The 9,101-nt window shown below is 38.0% G+C and overlaps 1 pseudogene; it reads right to left on the reverse strand.

Annotated features, from left to right (window-relative positions):
* Nucleotides 1-6,669: 6,669 nt before the first annotated feature.
* Nucleotides 6,670-7,531, reverse strand: LOC118910629 (E3 ubiquitin-protein ligase Mdm2-like; annotated as a pseudogene).
* Nucleotides 7,532-9,101: the final 1,570 nt, after the last annotated feature.

The raw sequence follows: 9,101 nt of genomic DNA on the forward strand, positions 1-9,101 counted from the left end.
GCTGCGGGGACCTGCTTGCAGATTTTACTGTTTCGTTTCCCTAAAATCCAGCACACCATTCAATGTGTGTCTGCGCTCCCGGTGTGGATGACTAGGGCTGGGTATTTAGCAGTCCTGGGCTCCCACTCCCTCTGTACTCTGACCCCTCTCCTACCTCCGGGGAACTGGAGTGGGTGGAGCACTCGGTCCCGCCGGGCCCCGGCTTGTATCTTACCCCCTTCGTGAGGTGTTGAGTTCTCGCAGGTGTAGATGTAGCCTGGCTGTTGTACTGTATCTTCTGGTGTCTCTTTTAGGAATAGTTGTATTTGTTGTATTTTCAAAAATATGTATGGTTTTTGGAGGAGATTTCTGCTGCCCTACTCATGCTGCCATCTTCAAACATGGAGCCTAAAAGCATTCTTATACATAAATTTTTGCCTGCATTTATCCATAACTCTAGGACAAGTTATTGGATATAGAATCCTTGAATTAAAGTATATGAATGCCAGGGGGAACTGTTGATGTATATTGTCAAACTGAAATTCATTTTCAAGGCAGTTTTTTTACATCCATCATACATGTTCTCTCTCCTTTTCCTCTCTCCCTCTCTGGCTCTTTCTCTCTCTTTCTCTGTGTTTATGTGTGTGTGTTTGTCTATATAAGAAATGTGTAAAATTTATAATAAGTATATAACGCTTATGACATGTAATATACAAAACATATATATTTATATGTGTATCTATATGTTTATATCTCTATATTTACCTATCTTGAGTGGATGAGAAGAACAAGAGAATTTGGGAAGGTTCTGCTGTATATTATCAGGACCTATCTTACATCTGACTCTTAACTGTGGGGCTGAATTTGTTATGTAAGTGTAAGTGGTACATTATTGTTCAGAAATGCATACTTGGGTTTGTGGGATACAAAGGTACTATGATGAACGTGACCCATATTTTATCTATTTCTTCCATAAACATGTTTTTAACAAATGGAGCCACGAAGACTAAAGTTTTAATAGAGTATCACTATTACATGAAAAAGATTCATGTGTGAAATTAATCCAGAGGTAACAGCAAAACTATAGTCTTTAATGGGATATGGTCAGAATTGTTGCTGTCATTATTTGAGAAGACATTTACTCCATGAGGCTTTCTCAGTGGTTGCAAAGGTTTATTTAGTGAAATCTATAAGCATTGACTGACTACTCTGGGCTAGGCATAGTGCTCGACACTATAATTTATTTAGAGTAATAAAAGAGTGTCCTTTTTTTTCCCTGAAGATCTTACTCTTTGAAAGGGGATACTGAAAAGTAAAGAGTGATCTGTGCAATAGTACAGACATGGACCAAGGTCTGTTAGAGTCCCTGGGACTCTGAGACTTTTGTCCTTAATCTGTACTTTCCTTTTCTAACCAGCTAGTATTCCCTTTCTTCCCTAATTATCTATCTCTGTCCTGTAGTGATTAAAAACAAACAGCAACTGGAAATAAAAACATAATGGGTAGACAGATAATGGACAAAGAAATACAATTAAACAGAAGTACACCCTAACCTAGACTCTATCTTCAAAGAAAACTAGATTACTTTTAGGTAAGAACAATCCAAGAACTTGGCAGCAAATTTTGCTAATGCTTTACCCCAGCACTTGCTTCAGCAGTACATATCTATCCTCTGTTTGCATTTAACAGAGAAGGAGAGGTGCTGGGTGTACAGCCAGGTCTTCTCCCTAAGTAAACTGGTGTATTTCTGCATCCCATTGCTAATTTGCCAGTAAAATCATCTTTGTTGCACAGCCACTGATATTTTCAGAGCTGAACTGTAGAAAAGCCAGCAACCTGCGCAAGAGATCAGTTTCCAGCTCTGTAAGTTAGATGACCCACAGACCTCAGTCTTCAATCAGAAAACTCCTAAAATTGTCATTTATAATTCCCATTTTATAATATCTATAAAATTGAGAACCGCTATTCCTTCTCTGCAATGCACTTACTGGGAGAAATTTTCAAGAACTCAAGCTACTATCCAACCATCTGTAATGGCTGTAGAAATGGTTGCACTTGACAGCACTTTGAACCTTAGCACCAATAACTGGGAAGTAAAGAGGTAAAGCAAAGGGGAATAACACATGTACAGTTTATCAGGCTGTGTCAGAAGAGGGTACAAGAAAGCCCAGCTACTCATTGAGGGAACAAAGGACTATGGCAACCAAAATACTTCCTCAGCTGCATTGTCATTTGCTAGTTCACAAGTTTGCACTGCACATACAGGCTATTCAGAGAGAAAACTCTAAAGCTATAGGTGCATATGAGAGGGTGGAGCTGAGGGTGGCGAAACAGGAGTTCAAACAGACCTTCCTTGCAACGTCTGGAAACCATCAGCCAAAAGGTCCTCATCCAAGTCATCAAGTACGTGATATGGCTGAGAGCTGAATCCTACTGACCATCAGTTACTGAGAACCAGTTCAGGAAAAAGGAGTGTGTGAAAGGGATCAAGAAAGAGCAGCTTGAGAGGTAGAAGGGAAGACAAAATGTGTGCTATCACGTAACTCAAAGGGAGAACTTTTTTAAAGTATGTTGAGTGAAAACAAAATATCAAATATCAAGTAAGACTCAGGAAGGAGAAGTGGTCTTAATAATTAGGAGCTCACAGACAATCATTGTGAAGTGAGGCATCGGGAACAAAGCAGGGTAGAGCCTGCGGTGAGTTGATGAGGGAATGGGGGATGTGGACATTAGAGTGAGAATTGACAATTATATCAAGATTATTTCATAGAACTTGATTTAGGATGATAAAGACCTGAGGATGTTTAAATGATTATGGAATGCAATCAATATATGGTAGCAAATAATTCCTCTCTCTAGGGTGTGACGTATTTCAGTGGTAATTCTACCTCTTCCATTTTCAAGCAGTATGACTTTGGACATTTCTCTACATCCCAGTTTCTCCACCTGTAGATGTATGTATGTCATTATAGTCACAACCAATGCTAGCTGATTGTATTCTCTAAAGACATTGCAGAGAGAGGGAAAAATCAATGTAGCAAGCTCTTTTGGAAGGTAGAAGGCTGTAGATTCCAGAACTCAGGTGAACTAATTTTCCAAAGAAGGAATGTCTCTCTTGCAGTGTGGTATGTGTAAAGACAAAAATGAGGGTGCAGGTACGTTTACCTTTATGGGCTTGGCATTAACAGATTCCCAATTTTAATGGTGTTTATTTGCTCTGAAAAAAAAAGGTAGAATTATATAGGCTCCAAGTAGGCTACGGAGTTGGCGAGTAGAAGGGTTAAGGAAGATAACCAAGATTTAAAATAGCTGGTGGTATACTGAGAGTGATAGAAAGTTTACTGAAAACACAGGATTGTCAGACACTATTGAGACCCATTTGATGCTAGAGAAAGTACATTTAGAGAAACAGTACTTTGTGGGGTTCTGGGTTTTCTCTGAGCATTGTTTCCTAGCCAGGCACTTGAATAAGGAAGTGTCAATGAAATCTATACAAATTTGAGAAGAAAATGGTGGGAGTGGAATGCGATATAGACAGATAATGAAAAAGTAGAAAGAAAAAAATTACGGAGATCTCGGTGAGATGAAAGGCAAGTTGAAATAAAACTAACTTGAGAGCTGGAGGGTAGAAAGCTGTAGTGAAAAACTTGCATGTTAGGCTTATTAATGGAGCTTTTCTAGGCTCTAAGGACCAGGGGTTGTACCTGTGTGAGTGGGTATATACATATAATATATTTTAGAAGATTGGGATTAAAGATAAGGTGACTCATTTTATGCTTCTTGCTGTTACATAATCATTAATAGTTCCCTTTCATATTTTTCTAATCAAACAGTTAATAAATTGTTTATTTGTAAATAAATAAATACACTAAACCTAACAATGTGAACAATAAGACTACAGTGGGTAACTCATAAGCATGCAGAATGAGACTCCATTTGCACATAGATTTGAATGTGTTCTACAAATAGTGTAATCATTGCATACATATACCCTGGTATATATTGTTTCTAATCTAATTGATACCACTGACCCTCGTCAGAAAGGATGAATTCTACTTAGTTCTAGTTGATGTATTGTAAATTCCAAACTAATAAAGCTTGAATGCATTTGAGGATTACTTTTTGGCTAAAGTACTGATTCCTTCAGCTATTTGTTCCCTACACAAATGCTTACATGGGTAGGTTGTGTGTGTGTGTGTGTGTGTGTGTGTGTGTGTGTTTGCGAAGTTTGTAACACCAATGTCCTGTTAGTAACTGGTACACAAAGGTGCTGCGCAACGTGACCCCTTGGTTCAATTCTAAACTTACAGTTCAGTTGATTTTGTCACCCTTACCCAAGTATGAACAAATGTCACACACAGGAGAAAAATACTGGTACCCTGAATCAAAATGGTTATTTATACTATTTTTCTTTGAATAAGATTCAGATTCATATACAAATCAAAAAGTTAATTTATGTGAGTGAGAGACATTTTTGAATCCTATGTTTTGACCCTGTCTTTCTTGAAGAAAAGGAATATAGGAATTTTTGGATAATTTATAAAAACATGAAGACTTTTCTGGCTACTTTTCAAATGAACATTTTTTTCTATCAAATCTCTGAATTCCCCAGTTTCTAGAACTAGTCAACTTGCCATAGGTTCAGACCTTGGAACTACCTGGAACCATGGAACTCAGGCCAAGAAGATACTTCAAAATACCTCTGACTTGTTTTTCAATTAAGGGAAGCAATAGATCCCACTAAATCCTGAAATCAGCTGTGGAAAAGGGCCTGATATACCAGATTAGACCACCCCCAACTCCCTCCAAGGACAACTTGTTATGTTTTTTTATTAAGGTATGATTGATAAACATTTTTATGAAGGTTTCACATCAGCAACATTGTGGTTACTACATTCACCCATATTATCAAGTCCACCCCATACCCCACTGCAGTCCCTGTCCGTCAGCATAGTAAGGTGCTACATAGTCACTACTTGTCGTCTTTGTGCTCTACTACCTTCCCCATGCCTCCCCTATGTTATGTGTGCTAATGATAATACCCCTTAATCCCCTTCTCCCTCGCTTCTCACCTGCCCTCCCAACCCCCTTTCCCTTTCATAACTGCTAGTTCCTTCTTGGAATCTGTGAATCTACTGCTATTTTGTTCCTTCAGTTTTGCTTTGTTGTTATACTCCACAGATGACTGAAATCATTTGGTGCTTGTCTTTCTCTGCCTGGATTATTTCACTGAGCATAATACCCTCTAGCTCCATCCATGTTGTTGCAAATGGTAGGATCTGTTTTCTTCTTATAGCTGAATAATATTTCACTGTGTATATGTACCACATTTTCTTTATCTATTCATCTATTGATGGACACTTAGGTTGCTTCCATGTCTTGGCTATTGTAAATAGTGCTGCGATAACCATAGGGTGCATATGTCTTTTTGAATCTGGATCTTATTTTCTTTGGGTAAATTCCTAGGTCAAATGGTATTTCTGTTTTTAGTTTTGAGGAACCTCCATATTGTTTTCCTCAGTGGCTGAACTATCTTACATTCCCACCAGCAGTGTAGGAGGGTTCCCCTCTCTCCTCATCCTTGCCAGCATTTGTTGTTCCATCTCTTTTGGATGTTGGCCATCCTAACTGGTATTAGGTAGTATCTCATTGTGGTTTTAATTCGCATTTCCCTGATGATTAGTCATGTGGAACATCTTTTCATGTTCCTCTTGGCCATCCGAATTTCTTCTTTGGAGAAGTGTCTGTTCAGATCGTCTGCCCATTTTTTAATTGGGTTATTTGCTTTCTGGGTGTTGAGGCATGTGAGCTCTTTATGTATTTTGGATGTTAACCCCACAACTTGTTATTCTTAAAATGCTTTGTCTTGTGGACAAATGGAGGCTATTCTCAAAGATTTATCAATTGATACATCTTTACTACCAATCTTCTATATCTCACAGTGCTGGGGAAGAAGTGTAATTAATTATAAAAAATTAAATATAACCATCAATTTAATTTCTATCTGAAAAGAGTATTTTAAGAGGCTTTGAAAGAAGAACAGAGAAACTAGAATCAGAAGATTAAATGATATCTAAAATTTTACTATTAAATCTTTTACACAAACTTTTTCTCCTTAAATGAAAAACATGAAATAAGTTACAATTAAATACCCTACTTATAAATACATTAGAAAAATCAGATACTTCTCACATAAAAGTAAACAAGATTGAAACTAAAAGGAGTGAGGGTAAAGAATAAGCAGTACATCCAATTCAAATCACATTAAAATCTAAATATAAAATATAAGCAGAAGTTACATTTCCCTAAAATATTCACTCCCTCTACCCCAAGTTGGTAAACGACACCAAAGAGAACACATATTCATGAACTAACTAGTTGTCTTCATACTAGGCACGGCTTGCTGTTCTCTGTTTTCTTTAAGCTTCACTAAGTATAAGTGATATACAGAAAAATTGCATGTCTAATGTTTACCCTTTGGTGAGTTTGGATGTAAGCTTATGCCTGCAATACTATCACCATGGTCAAGATATGGCACATATCCACTACCTCCAACAATTTCCTTGTTTTCTTTTGTGTGCGTGTGTGTGTGTAAGTACACTTAGCATGGGATCTATCCTCAGCATACTTTTAAGTGCACAATATGTTATAAAATATATGCACTATATTATACAACAGATCTCTATAACTTCATCTTACATAATTTTTTAAGCCTCTGTGCACATTAAACCATGCCATAAAATGTCTTGTCTTGCCATGTACTATGCAACTATTTTTAGGTTGACCTTGGCAAATTGCATAAGGATCAATGGCATTACGGGGAAAACCAGATCCCATACTTTCTTCTTTGCCATATGTTTCTTCCCACTCAAACACCTTGACATCTCAGCTGCTCTAAATGATGCATTTAAAAACTGGTGGCTGAGAATAGTGCTTACTTTGTCGGGATTGGGACGCTTATGTGATTTTTATCATCATTTTCTTCAACAGGGGACTCTAGACTCTCTCACTGTAGATTTTGTTTGTTTTTTACAATTGGAAACATCAAAGCCCTTTTCTACTTGTGTTGAATTTTCTAGTTTGGCTTTTTCAAGTGTTTTCCCTTTACCTTTCTCTTTATCTTCAGGAAGCCAGTTCTCACTAAGCCCCCACCCTCTGCTGCAATGTGATGGAGTGGAGGATTCATTTTATTTCATAAAGCACACGTCCAGAAATCAGCCTGGGAAATTTCAGTATCTCCTTCAGATAAATCTGTATCCCTCTTCCCTGCCTGATAGACGTTGATATACCTCATTATCTTTCTTGAGAGTTACTCTTCTTCACTATAGCTATGATCGTCTGAGTCGTGACTCAACTGCACATTCTACAGTGAATTAATCTGAAGCTGAATCCTGAAACGACCACCCAAATATTCACTTACACCATCAACAAGGTCCAGATTTGATGGAGTCTCTGTGCATTCCTTGGTACTGCTTCTTTTACAGTGTATCTCCTTTATTACACATAAGGTGAGGTTTTCACCAAAGAAAGAGAAGTAAGGCCATATTGTCATTCACCAGGTAATGCATCTGATTTTCATGTAGTCAGAAGTCATCTCTACTTCCTCTGAAGTGCTCAAACACTCCTGTATCCCAGGCCCGTAGGGTGCTCAGACACAGTGGGTCTGGAGGAGACCCCTGGCAGCGAGAGCAGAAGACCTTGCCCAGAGGGGCCGGGGCTGCCCCCGGCTTAGCTTCTCACTCCATCTTCCTTACAATCCGTTCAGCCACGCAGACCCCACACACCAGCCCCACAGCATGCCTCACTGGGTGTTAGCACACACATGCCCAGGCCCTGCCCTGCCACTCCCTCCCCCGATTCCCCATTCCATTTTCAAAATTGTGTATGTTTGAACACACATTTTCTTTACATGCTATATAAAGCTCATTGGAAATCATGAAGCCAAGGAAAGGTGAAGGCAGGATGTTCAAAGAATCATTGGAGAGTGTGTAGAATTCATGGCCCAGAAATTAGGGAAAAATAGAGGGTTTGAGTAAAAATATTTATAAATGAGTACATGTTAATAAAACAACATAATTAGGGGAAAAATAAAAAAACTTAAATTTGAATTTTTACACACTATAGACAACAAGCCAGCCAATAGAACATCTGGGGACCTAACATGCAATAAGCCTGGGACATTCACAATGGTGAATGATTCCATGTGATGTGACTTTGAATTAATTACCTTCAAAAGTCCAAGTTTGATTACTTTCAAAATTTAGCAGCTACTGCAAGCCTTAGGAGTTAAAAGTTTGAGCTGCAGAATAGACTCATTACAAAATAAAAGTAATCAACAAACTTTTACAGAGCTTCTAAAGCAATGATTCACACAGGATTTCACACAGAACTCCCATTAATGCTAATGAAATTGGGTAAGTTACAGGCTGAAACTCTCCCATACATTGATAGGTGAATAGTTCCCTGAGGTACTTACTTAGATGAGGGAACTTAATTTTCTCTCCACGAATCCTCTCTAGATGAAAAATAAGAAATCATGCTTCACAAATTAGATTTCTTTTTAGAGTAAATGGCATAAATTCAGAATCACTGAAGTGAATTAATCAAAAGCCACAAAAGCTAGGCATTGACTAGCTCAATTTTGACCAGTCAAATCATCTTCCATTCAGATGGATACCAGTTAAGAAGTCAGTCTTGTTTGGGGCTGTGAATGTGACCTATTCAGTCCATTCAACCTTGCTTCTTCAAGATTTTAGAACAAGGAACTGAGTAATTACAGGAGGGAACTAGTTGAGAAGAAACAGAAATTCCTGATTGCCATAGTATGAATTGAGGAGCTCCGTCACTGAATTAATTAAAGATCATGAAATGTTGAGTTAGAAACAATATAAGATCATTCAAAGACTTACACAAGGTGATACTACAGGTATAATTAAACTTCTGGGGCAGAGTGTTTCGAAAAAAGTTGCAACTTTCACTAGCATATCAGTATTTTTGCTTGATAGTAATCATTACAATATTATCAGCTTGGCTGTGTGCAGTTCTTGAGAAGTGCCAAATAAATTGTCTATTCATCCTCTCATTTATTATGACTTCCTATTATATAGGTAGGGCTGTGGCTA

Source organism: Manis pentadactyla, chromosome 2, assembly GCF_030020395.1.
Source record: "Manis pentadactyla isolate mManPen7 chromosome 2, mManPen7.hap1, whole genome shotgun sequence".
NCBI lineage: Eukaryota > Metazoa > Chordata > Mammalia > Pholidota > Manidae > Manis > Manis pentadactyla.